General features: G+C 40.3%; 1 protein-coding gene across 7 annotated transcripts in view; it reads right to left on the reverse strand.

Moving 5' to 3' along the window:
* Positions 1-12,143, reverse strand: part of cadps2 (Ca++-dependent secretion activator 2) — a 561,419-nt gene that overhangs the window by 184,442 nt on the left and 364,834 nt on the right. The gene's annotated exons all lie outside the window — the stretch shown is intronic.

Genomic DNA, 12,143 nt, shown 5'->3' on the forward strand with positions numbered 1-12,143 from the left:
CCCTGCCTTCATCCTAAGTCAGCTGGGATAGGCTCCAGTCCCCCATGATCTTAATGAGGATTAAGTGGTATATAGTAATGGATGACTATTTAACTCTTGTAGATATATGACAGTGAGCAGCAATATGGCAGCCAGGTAACAATTAAGAAATTTAGAAAAGGGGATTTAAAAGTAAAAAAAAAAAAAAAAGTTTGAACTAATGTGGTATCATGTTGCTTGCCTGTTACAATGGTTCCTGTTCAGTTAGATTAGGCTGTCTAAATAACACACAGCATGAGCTTTCTGAACTGTATGCAGGTGGTGCATTTGCAGTAAATTTGAGGCTATGCCATGTAGAATCAAACTAGAGTTGAGTTTATCTTCATGGGAAGCCGTGTTTGCAGGAAGGAGGGGTGAAAGTGTCATAAAGTACAGTAAATAAACAACTGCATAGATTTCTTTGCATGGTCCTGTCAGTGAAACCACAGCTAAAGAGGTGATACATAAATGTGTTCAGATTCACAATCATTCATGCCTCAGCAGTGAACCGAAGTGTAAACACATACAGACTACAATGGCAAAGACAGTTCTCAGTGCTGTGGTTAATGGTTCCCACCTCAGTTGGCTACAAATCCTCTGTGAAGCTGTCAGTACTCCCAGCTGACACAAAATATTCATCAACATGGACAACATGTGAGGAAAACACTGGATGTCACTCAGAGTGGAAAAAACAGCCAGGAAGACAACAACATATCACTGATGAAATGCAGCAGAAGATCAGGCTTCATGTCCACATGAACAGAGAGCTGGATGTGCCTCTTTCTTGCATTGCAAAAGCATAAACCAGAAAACATTTAGCAGTTTAACATTGAAAGTTACTTTATAGTCAACCAGAGATCTGTGCGTCTCCTGAAAGGCCACATGTTGAACAACCGCAAAAACACACATTTTGTTAAAAGTTGTTCCTGACAGTACAGTCAAAACTAAAACAGCAGTTAGAGAGTGCAGTACTACGCAAAGGCTGTTCATTCCCCCATATGGTATTGTCAAAAATGCAGCATTTTTTTTCTTTTTTCTTTTCTTTTTTTATTTTTTATTTTTAGATATGCAGCATTTGTTTATTACTTTATTAGGGAGGAATTGATGGACTTGGAACCCCCCCCACACACACAATTTAATCAACTGCTCCTTGTATCATTTCCAACGGATAATTCCCGCTAAGTCTGCAGCGGTCGATTTGTAATAGGATCTCAATCATGCGATCGCCAGCAGGCAGCTGACGTAGCGTTCACTTGTAGTCACAGTTAGAGTGACGCCGTGCCACTATCTCGTGGTGTTTAAAGTAATGGTGTTGGCATTTTGCTTTTAGTATGTTGGTCGTTTGAAACCGGACATAACAAGTGAACCGTGGATCTGACTGGACAACCAGAGGGTACAATGGATGGTCAAAAAGAAGCCCTGCTCTTAAACATAATGTGCTTACTGAATGAACATCATGTGACATTCAAAAAGTATTGAAATCAGTCTTTAAGACTATAAACTTATTAGGAAAATGTTTACTTAGGTTATAGATCAAAGAACTAGGATCATTTTTTCATAGACTTCTCTACAGTCAGCCATCTTTTGGCAAGAAGAGGAGTCACCCCCTGTTGACTGTCAGAAAGAATCCAGGTTCAAGGCACATCTGGATGGACTTAATTGTCCACTTGCAAAGGCCATGTTCATCTTTTGCAGTCTATAGTTCCTCCTGAACATGTAAATATTTAAAAACAGCACAGAGATAGATTTTTTTTTTTTGCCAATGCTCAGTAATTTTGTTGCGGTTCAAAAACAAAATAAGTGACTCAAACAGGATAATGTTGTGTTTATGTAAGAGACTATTTTCTGCAGTGGAATCCCATATACACTAGCGTTCAAAAATTTGGGGCCACCCAGACAATTTCATGTTTTCCATGAAGCTCACACTTTTATTCATGTGTTAACATAATTGCACAAGGGTTTTCTAATCATCAGTTAGCCTTTCAACACCATTAGCTAACACAATGTACCATGAGAACACACGAGTGATAGTTGCTGGAAATAGGCCTCTGTGCCACTATGTAGATATTCCATTAAAAATCAGTCGTTTCCAGCTAGAATAGTCATTTACCACATTAGCAATATCTAGACTGTATTTCTGATTCATTTAATGTTATCTAAATTGAAAAACTGTCTTTCTTTCAAAAATTAGGACATTTCTAAGTGACACCAAACTTTTGAATGCCAGTATATTTAGTCAAGTCAGTATTTATGTATTTACAGAGCCCAGAAGGTCACAAATCACAAATTTCTCAAGGGACTTTATAGTCTGTACAGCAGATAACAACCGCTGTCTGTAGACAATCAATATAGATAAGCTGCAAAAAAGATAAAGGAAAAATCTCACAAGTGCAACTAAGCAGTGATAACTCTTTCAGGAAGCTATATGTCAAAAAGATGAGAAAAGCCAAATAGATTTACAAACACGGTCAACTGAGACAACTAAATTACTGGTGGTAAACTTGTAGTAATTTCCACATTTGGTGTTTTCTAGTAGACATCTGTGGCAGCAGCGGAGTGATGTTGGTCCGTATGTGAGACTGTGTCAAAATAAACTGCCAAAAATAAATAACAAGCTGGCTTCGGATATATGAGAAATTCCAATTAAGAGAAGAGATTCATTGTTGCTTTGGGTCTGCACATGAGATGTGTTGTGTATAAGAAAAAAGAGTATCAGTATCAGTTTGACATTCAATAAAACTGTAGTGAATAGTAATTAAATATTTTTGGTCAGCAGCACAGATACTTGAAACTCTTTTTTTGCTTGGACATGCAGCGCCTGGAGTAACAGACAACAACAAGGCTTTGGGGTCAGTGACAGACAAATCAACAGAACACAGAAAAATAAAAGAAGCCGAAGAGGCACAGAGCGTCCCGGCCTGAGCAAACCTGGGTTCATTTCCAGTCCTTTCAGGTCTTCCTGTTAATGGCTCCACCAAATGAAAAGCCTAACACTCTCCACTCTGCCTTCATTGTGGGAGTACATTTTGGGATGGGAAGTTTCTGAGCGTGACACATGGCCCCACAAAAGACCACGGCTTGCTGAAGAATGCCAGTGCTGTTTCCACGCCTGCGACGCCTGTGGCCTCACGCCCGAGACGAGCATTAGTGAGTGCTTTTTATTAACGCTGCCATTTTGTTTTTGTGTGGACACAGAGAAGCCCGCAAGGACTCTCAGACATTTGTGTTTCCCCCTTCCTCCCTTTGTCACTTTTGTCCAAAAGAGAAAAAGAAGACAGCAAAAGTGAAATCTCCACAATCAACTTCCAATCAACACTCCTCCTCCTCCTCCCGTCTTCTTTTCTTTTGATTCCCCCACTTTTCTATCTACGGCAGCCCTGTGGCTCCTATGGCCTGCTTTCCCTCTGTCTAATTCCGATGTAGGTCATTTTACATTCGTTACTTCCAAAACACGGGATTGTCCTTAATGTAATTTACTGAAAAGACAGGGAGTGAAGGAGGCGACTCTAAAGAAAACGAGACAAAGAGATATAGATTAGTGCTGATATAAAGAGAAGGGAGGAGGGGAAGTATTGATTGGGGGACAAACAGCAGAGGAGTGATGTTGATCCGTGTCAAGTCAAACTTTCAGCTATTATCTGCAGGGTGTGTGAGTGGGGGGAGGTGTGTGTATGAATGAGTCTGTGTGGCAGAAAATGTGGATAGATGTCACTGCTCCTGGCACAGATGATGTTTTTGGTCCAGGTTCTCTGCAGGTTTGTTCTCTCTGTAATTTTGGAACAGTTTCTCATCAGTATGAAGCCTGTCATGCTCATAGACTTCGTTTCTGATAGTTTTGGTAAACATGACAGAACACATACACAAAAAGAGTAAATCTCATGTTTAGACTAAGTTGTAATCCTTAAAATAGGTTCACTAGACTTAATTCAGAAATACCATAAAACTGCTGTAGCTGTTGGCAGTACAGTCAAACAAACCATTATGCTTCTATTAAAAAAGTTAAAGTTAAGTCCCACATTTTTTATTTGACCAATAGGTTTCTAACGACTGGAAAAATTACATTTGCCACACATAACCAAGTGACAAAGAGTGATAAAACATTGTGTTAGATATTGGAAGGAGGCTGAAAGGCCTTCTTGTCAAAACTCATCTTGAGTTTCCTCCACAGGTCCTCAATGGATTCAGATCGGGGCTCAGGCTGGGTCACTCCAAGATGGTGATATTGTTCCTGTAAAACCATTTCAGTTGCATGTTTCTGATTGTTGTCTTGTTGGAAGGTCTAGTGCTTCTCAAAGTTAGGTTTTGCTGTACATTGCCTTATGTTTTCCTCCATAATCATAATGTCAATATATTTTCTCGTGATGCTATTCACTCTGACAAGGTTGTCTGGTCCATGTGCTGAAAAATTCCCCCACACACCCCCATTATATTGTCACTGCCATGCTTGACCATGGGAATGGCATTCTTTGGATTGAATACATCTCCTTTCTTTCACCAAAAGAGATCCTGTAATCAAACAATGCATTTTTCATCACATCAGCTCTGTTATCATCTTATCAGACCAAGTCTTGCAAGTCTTTAGTGCCTGTCTTGGAGAAGCAGAGTCTTCCTTGGGTAGGGACACGAACCTTGCTCAAAGATCACTGCTCAAATTCATGAAGACGGTCTTGCTGATTCTTTCTTCTCTGCCTCTACCATTCTTGTCAGTGCAGGGGTCACTTTTAGCATTGTACCACAAACTTTGAGAATTTTCACAATGGGAAAACTCCTTGTCCTTTATGGTGCTTTCCAATGTGGTCACTGATAATATCTCTTCATGGTGTTTCTCCATCTTATGAGCAGTGACTTGTAATTAACCAATTTTTGTCATTTCCAGCTAGAAGAAACCAATTGGTCAAATAAAAATTCACTATAAATGAAAAGATGGCAATGTTGTAAACAATTTGGGCTCTAACTGTCGGTAAAAATGTGCGACCACTCTTAATGGTAGATGTAGTTTCTCAAAAGCAACAAAAAGTTAACACTGGGGAAGATACTGTATTTTTCCCATCAATCCCTGCAAGTTTAGGGACATTTAAGATATTTAGGATTAATGATATGTAAGACTTGTTAAAACCTTTGTTAAGACTTTACATTAATGAAAGTAGTGTAGTGTCCTTTTGCAATGCACTGTTTTTGGCATCAGTGATGTCATTATGCCACTGAGCAGTCTGATCCCACTACATTCACTGACTGCTGTTTGATGTTTATGTTTTTATATTTTTTGAAAACCGCTTACAACTTCACTTAGCGCTGCATTTCCTTATGTCCCCAGTCATACAACCGTGTGTGAAGGGGACTGGATAAATGCTTACCAAGAAAAGTAAAGGACAGATGCATCCATACTCCCACCTAGACTCCTTGATTTATTAGTGACATGGAAAACAGCATGCAAATTCAAGAAAATTATATTTACAACAAACTGAATTTATTTAGGGCTGCTCAGTGTAGTAGTGGTTAGCACTTTCGCCTTGCAGCAAGAAGATCCCGGGTTCGAATCCCGGGGTGGGCCTGGGATCTTTCTGCATGGAGTTTGCATGTTCTCCCTGAGCATGCGTGGGTTTTCTCCGGGCACTCCGGCTTCCTCCCACAGTCCAAAAACATGCTGAGGTTAATTGAGTACACTAAATTGCCCGTAGGTGTGAATGCGAGTGCGATTGTTCGTCTGTGTATGTAGCCCTGCGACAGACTGGCGACCTGTCCTGGGTGTCCCCTGCCTTCGCCCAAGTCAGCTGGGATAGGCTCCAGCACCTCCCGCGACCCTAATGAGGATAAAGCGGTGTATAGAGGATGGATGGATGAATTTATTTATTTCAAATTCTAAATGTAATTTGTTCTACATTTCTTGTGTGAAGCCTTTGACAAACATTTAGCATTGAAAACTATGCAGCTGTACAGCACATTCAGTTCAGAATTTTGAAAATCAGATTCACAGAAATACTAAACCTTTTCCTTTCCCTGGAGATGCACTACTGTTCAAAAGTGTGGCGTCATTTAGATATGTCCTTGTTATTGAGACAAAAGTATTTTTTTCAATGAAGACAACATTAAATGAAACAGAAATGTAGTCTAGACATTGTTAATGTGATAAAGGACTTTTTGGAATATCTACATAGGGCCGATTTCCAGCAACCATCACGCCTGTGTTCTTTTTGTTTTATTTTACATTGATACAGTACACAGACATACAAGATAGCAAAGGAAAGAATTACCAACAGCTTCAGACAGTTGATTGCTGGAGTTTAGAGGCAGTTATGTATGAGGTGTGACTGTATTATTGTGAGTATGCGTGTGTGTGTTTGTTTGTTTGTTTGTTTGTTTGTTTGTGTGTACTTGTTTCTGCTATACCGGTGGGGACTTTGACCTGACTATTTGCTATAAAGGTGGGGACTTGTCTTACGGTGGGGACCTAAAATGAGGTCCCCACGGGTGGCAACACCGTTTTCTTGGCCATATTGTTGTTAATAAAAAATGTAAAAGTGCAAAAACGTTTGTTTAGGGTTAGGCATTGATTTGGTGATGGTTAAGGTTAGGGTTAGGGTAAGGGTTAGGAGTTAGATATGAATGGGAGTCAATGGTAAGTCCCCACCGGTATAGAAAAACAAATGTGTGTGTGTGTGTGTGTGTGTGTGTGTGTGTGTGTGTGTGTGTGTGTGTGTGTGTGTGTGTGTGTGTGTGTGGGAAAAAAACAATAATAATAATAAATGATAAATGAAATTGTATAAATTGTAATGATGTGATCACAACAACAATACCAGTAAGGATTATTATATGGGTAATGGTAACCAGCAGATAGGGAGGGGAAAATAACAATAGTGGATGATATAGTAACTACAGTAGTATATAATCTAGAAACTACAATAATAATATTAATACTAGTATAATATGACAATAATAATAATAGTGATAATACCAGTAATAATAATAATAATAGCAATAGAGATAATAATAACAATAGTGGTGGTAGTAATATCAAGAATAATAGCAATAGCAGCAGTAGTAGTGGTAGCGGCAGCAGCAGTAGTAGTATTAGTAATCATAACAACGATAACAACAACAACAACAGTAATACAAAAATAATAATATCACACTGTCAACAAAAAGAAGATCAAAAACAAAATGTGAGATTGTGGTAGTAATATAGGAGTACTGGTAGCATCAGTAGTAATTGTACTATAACTGCAGGTGGTCTGAGAAGCTAGCAACAATATATTATTTAATATATGATAATAATTAAAGAACAAAGGCTACAGAAGGTGGAAGAATTAAAACGAGGTCTTAAGTCCCGGCAGGCTCTGTTCACAAAAGCCAAATCACAAAGCGAGGCTGCTGTCAAGGCTAGTTTTATTGTGGCAAAAGAGGTCGCAAAATCAGCCGGGCGATTTACAGAAGGAGATTTTATCAAAAACTGTATGCTTAAAGTTTGTGATGCAGTGTGCCCAGACAAAAGGGAACTATTTTCAAACGTGAGCCTGAGCAGGAACACCGTTGCTGAACGTGTAGACCAGCTTTCCACCAATCTAGAAGAACAGCTTGTGGGAAAGGGAAAAAATTTCATCGCATATTCCCTTGCTGTGGATGAGAGCACCGACACATCTGACATTGCCCAGCTGTCAATTTTCATCTGCGGAGGGGACTCCAGCCTGAGCATAACAGAAGAGTTTTTGGCATTATGTCCTATGCATGACACAACTACAGGACAAGATCTGTATGAAGAGGTATCCAGATGTGTCAATGAGATGGGGCTGCCTTGGGAAAAACTCATGGGATTGACAACTGATGGAGCATCCGCGATGTGCGGGCACAGGAGTGGATTGGCGGCAAGGATGCGGGAGGAAAACGTCACACATGAGCTGACAGCGTATCACTGCATAATACACCAGGAGTCGTTGTGTGGCAAAGCCTTGAAAATGGAACATGTAATGAGCACCATAACGCGAGCAATTAACTTCATCAGAGCCAAAGGTTAAATCACCGCCAGTTCAAGGCAGTGGTGTAGTGGTCCCTGGAGAAGTGGGTATACTCTTAATTTTCACCTTTTTTTTTAATTAGTCCAGAAAAACGCCCAGTTTTAGAAACAGTGACATAGAAGACTACTCTACTCAATTTATTCAGTCATTTCTACTTGCCCACTATTATAAAATTATCATGACTTGATTAGGAGCAGTTTGTAGTTATTACTGGTCACACAAGCAAACTGGATTAATGTAACATGTATTTATCATGAGGCAAACATGGTGTTTCAGTTACTTTTGAACATTTATTTAAATAAAACACTTCAAATATGAAGTTGACAGTGCATCCTTGTTCATATTTCATCATGAATAAAACCTCAATATTGTTTTAGGTCAAATCTTAAACTACCTGTCCCCATTCTTGTGTTTTTACTTACTTTAAAATCAACTACCAGCCTAGAGGTTTTCCCACATTATCCCAATCTAGCTAGCTTCAGACTTACGTTAGAATAACGTTAGCCTTTGAAAACGTTAGTCAGACTCGCCCGACACTCAGTTTAACCCGTTGCGCTTCAGTTATGCTTCAGTGTCCCGCCCGCGGGACACTTTGAGATCTGCATAAGCAATTTGCTAAATGTCTGAAACTGCAAACGCGATTATACAAACACTATACGCCGATGGAAAGCTTAGATTCTCAGGAATCCGCCGGTATAAACCACTTTCAGATGTGATTACCACAGCGGTAATATAAACACATTTGTCCGACAAACAACGAATATCCATCCATCCGTTCTCTATACACGGCTTCAACGTACACAGCGCGACTCACATTTCCGGGTTCATGATTACACACAGATGAAAATATTCCACAAAAAACGGTCATAATCCAATCTTAGACATCCAGACGACACAAGCCAGTAAACTATTTGTCCAAAACATGTCTTGAATATATATGATTGTATATGATCCACGAATAGGTCGTTTACGAGGAAATGCACCTTGCGAATATTCCCTGTATTTCTCGTCATATTTTTATTTACAAATAGAATATTAGCGATTTTTTTTGTACTGAAAATGGCTGGAATTGAATGCAGCTTTAACCACTGGCGACAAAATATCCTCTCCTTGAAATGTGCAGTCATATTGCCAGTAGTTTAAAACAATGATTCATTTGGAAACCACCTTAAAACTTACCTGAGAATTATATCGTCCATGAAAGTAGGTTCGCTCGATACGTGCCACTCACTTGAAAGGTGTTTATTCTGACTTTCTCGCATTTCCGCGCATCTTTCAAGCACACCTGTCAATCAACTGGAGTGCCACAGAGGTGTTAGCAAAATTTTCCTCTGTATGACCCGCCCTACTCTGCCTCTGATTGGCTCATCCCTAAAGTTAACCAATCGAATCAGTGAAGGTAGCATGTACCAGCCAATTACAGGCAGAGGAGGGTTGTTCATGGCTTCATCATCCTTAAGCAAAAGAGGGCTACCTGGCACACAGATATTACTGAATGATGCGCACCAGGGAGCATTAGAAGTGGGTATACGCAATGCTAACTGAAAAATAAGTGGGTATACGCCGTATACCGCCGTATACCCTGGACTACACCACTGGTTCAAGGCATTTCTGGGCGAGTTAGATACAGAGTATAGTGACTTGCCCTATCACACAGAGGTGCGATGGCTAAGCCAGGCAAAGGTGCTGCAAAGATGTTTCGAGCTGTGTGAGGAGATCTGTCTGTTCATGGAAAGCAAAGGGAAAGACACAACGGAGCTCCGAGATGAAACGTTTCTGTGTGAAATGACGTTTCTGTGCGACATCACGAGCCATCTGAATCTGATGAACCTGCAGCTGCAGGGATGGGGGCGTGTCATCTCTGATATGTACAGTACAGTGAAGGCATTTAAAACCAAGCTGAGTCTGTGGGAGACGCAGATGCGGATAGAAAACTTGAGCCACTTTCCCAGCTGCCAGACCATGAAAGAGAAGCTCTCTACCTCTGTGTGCACAGTTTGCCGATAAACTCAACATACTTGCCGCCGACTTCCGACGCCGATTTGCTGACTTTGAAGCCCAAAAATGCAGGTTTGCACTGCTCGGCAATCCTTTTGCAGTTGACGTGGAAAGCGCACCACCAAACCTACAAATAGAGTTGATTGAGCTCCAGTGCAATGACACACTGAAGGAAAAAATATGAGAGAGTGGGTGCTGCTGAGTTTGCACGTTTCATCCCCAACACAATGCCCCAGCTGCGCATCCAAGCTGCTCCGACGCTCTCTATGTTTGGCAGCACATACCTGTGTGAACAACTGTTCTCTTTGATGAAGCTAAACAAAACATCACACAGGAGCCGTCTTAGTGATAAGCACCTTCACTCAATCCTGAGGATTTCCTCAGATCAGAGCCTGACCCCGAACATTGATGAACTTGTACAAAAGATGAGACACCACCAAGTATCAGGCTCAGCCTCAGACAAGTGAGCATCACAGAGCATGAACGTATTTTTAGTTTTTAATTCAGTTAAATTTTTACATTTGTTTCTACAAGACGTGATTTTTCTTTGAAGAGAGTATTGTTTTGTCTGTGTGCCATAGATTTTTGTATTTTATTTTATTGTATTTTATTTATTTATATTTATTTTTCAGTTAATGGACTCAGGAAAAATTGCAGAAAAAGAATACGACTGATTTATTTTTATTTTCTCATTTTACTATTTGAAAGCAGTAATTGATATGATCATAGAGCAGCACGATAATGCATTTTCAGTTTATAATGCATGGAATTTCATTTATGCATTTAGGTCTTGTTTCAATAGGCTATGTTCAGTCAGTTCAATATGTTTTAATAAACACTGAACTAGTCCGGCCCTCGGCTTGTAACAAATTTGTTTTTTTGGACCTCTGTGTATTTGACTTTGACATCCCTGCTGTAAAGGATCAACTGAGTGATCTTTTTGATTTTCTATAGATACAGTGCCTTGTGAAAGTATTCGGCCTCCTTGAACTTTTAAACCTTTAGCCACATTTCAGGCTTAAAACATAAAGATATAAAATTTAAATTTTTTGTCAAGAATCAACAACAAGTGGGACACAATCGTGAAGTGGAACGAAATTTATTGGCTATTTTAAACTTTTTTAACAAATAAAAACCTGAAAAGTCGGACGTGCAATATTATTCGGCCCCCTTGCATCTGTCGCGCCACCTTTTGCTGCAATTACAGCTGGAAGTCACTTGGGGTATGTCTCTATCAGTTTTGCACATCGAGAGACTGAAATTCTTGCCCATTCTTCCTTGCAAAACAGCTCGAGCTCAGTGAGGTTGGATGGAGAGCGTTTGTGAACAGCAGTCTTCAGCTCTGCCCACAGATTCTCGATTGGATTCAGGTCTGGACTTTGACTTGGCCATTCTAACACCTGGATACGTTTATTTGTGAACCATTCCATTGTAGATTTGGCTTTATGTTTTGGATCATTGTCCTGTTGGAAGATAAATCTCCGTCCCAGTCTCAGGTCTTTTGCAGACTCCAACAGGTTTTCTTCCAGAATGGTCCTGTATTTGGCTCCATTCCTCTTCCCATCAATTTTAACCATCTTCCCTGTCCCTGCTGAAGAAAAGCAGGCCCAAAGCATGAGGCTGCCACCACCATGTTTGACAGTGGGGATGGTGTGTTCACGGTGATGAGCTGTGTTGCTTTTTCGCCAAACGTATCGTTTTGCATTGTGGCCAAAAAGTTGGATTTTGGTTTCATCTGACCAGAGCACCTTCTTCCACATGTTTGGTGTGTCTCCCAGGTGGCTTGTGGCAAACTTTAAACGAGACTTTTTATGGATATCTTTGAGAAATGGCTTTCTTCTTGCCACTCTTCCATAAAGGCCAGATTTGTGCAGTGTACGACTGATTGTTGTCCTATGGACAGACTCTCCCATCTCAGCTGTAGATCTCTGCAGTTCATCCAGAGTGATCATGGGCCTCTTGGCTGCATCTCTGATCAGTCTTCTCCTTGTTCGAGGTGAAAGTTTAGAGGGACGGCCGGGTCTTGGTAGATTTGCAGTGGTCTGATACTCCTTCCATTTCAATATGATTGCTTGCACAGTGCTCCTTGAGATGTTTAAAGCTTGGGAAATCTTTTTG

Source organism: Acanthochromis polyacanthus, chromosome 8 (genome assembly GCF_021347895.1).
Source record: "Acanthochromis polyacanthus isolate Apoly-LR-REF ecotype Palm Island chromosome 8, KAUST_Apoly_ChrSc, whole genome shotgun sequence".
In the NCBI taxonomy this organism is placed as follows: domain Eukaryota; kingdom Metazoa; phylum Chordata; class Actinopteri; family Pomacentridae; genus Acanthochromis; species Acanthochromis polyacanthus.